Genomic DNA, 1,304 nt, shown 5'->3' with positions numbered 1-1,304 from the left:
CCAGGTCTCCCGCATTGCAGGCGGATTCTTTACCAACTGAGCCACAAGGGAAGCCCAAGGTGTTTTTTAGTAAGAATCAAATGAGTTAATATATATAAAGCACGTAAAACAGTGGCTGGAATGTTAAGCATGTAAGCATTTCTAGCAGTTTTGGAACATGACCCCAAGTTCCTGGAAACAACCCAGTGGCTCTCTTGGAACCAGTAGAATGCAGCAGAAATGATGCTGTATACCTTCCAAGTCTAGGTCAGAAGAGGCCATGCGGCTTCCACCTGTTCTCTTTGGATTCTCACTCTGGGAGAAGCAATGTAAGAAGTTTGCTACCCTGAGGCTGCCATGCTAGAGAAGCCACATGTAAGCATGCCAGTCAAACGTCCAACTGAACTCCTAGCTCAGTCAGTCTAGGTCAATTTTCATTCCAATCCCAAAGAAGGGCAATGCCAAAGAATGTTCAAACTACCACACAATTGCACTCATCTCACGTGTTAGCAAAGAAATGCTCAAAATACTCCAAGCCAGGCTTCAACAGTACAAGAACCATGAGCTTCCAGCTGTTCAAGCTGGATTTAGAAAAAGCAGAGGAACCAGAGATTAAATTGCCAACATCAGTTGGATCATAGAAAAAGCAAGAGAATTATCTGCTTTATTGATTACGCCAAAACCTTTCTCTGTGTAGATCACAACAAACTGTGGAAAATCCTTCAAGAGATGGGAATGGGAATACCAGACAACCTTACCTGCCTCTTGAGAAATCTGTATGCAGGTCAAAAAGCAACAGTTAGAACCGGACATGAAACAACAGGTTATACGTCAAGGCTGTATGTTGTCACCCTGCTTATTTAACTTATATGCAGAGTATATCATGTGAAATGCCAGGCTAGATGAAGCACAAGCTGGAATCAAGATTGCCAGGAGAAATATCCATAACCTCAGATACACAGATGACGCCATCCTTATGGCAGAAAGTGAAGAGGACCTAAAAAGCCTCTGATGAAAGTGAAAGAAGAAAGTGAAAAGCCTGGCTTAAAACTCAACATTCAAAAAACTAAGATCATGGTATCTGGTCCCATCACTTCATGAGAAATAGATGGGGAAATGATGGAAACAGTGACAGACTTTATGTTTTGGGGCTCCAAAATCACTGCAGATGGTGACTGCAGACATGAAATTAAAAGATGCTTGCTCCTTGAAAGAAAAGCTATGACCAACCTAGACAGCATATTAAAAAGCAGAGACATTATTTTGCCAACAAAGGTCCATCTAGTCAAAGCTATGGTTTTTCCAGTAGTCATGTATGGATGTGA

This window comes from Bos javanicus, chromosome 15 (genome assembly GCF_032452875.1).
Source record: "Bos javanicus breed banteng chromosome 15, ARS-OSU_banteng_1.0, whole genome shotgun sequence".
NCBI lineage: Eukaryota > Metazoa > Chordata > Mammalia > Artiodactyla > Bovidae > Bos > Bos javanicus.
The sequence above is the reverse complement of the archived record's forward strand: the minus strand, read 5'-3'. Positions refer to the sequence as shown.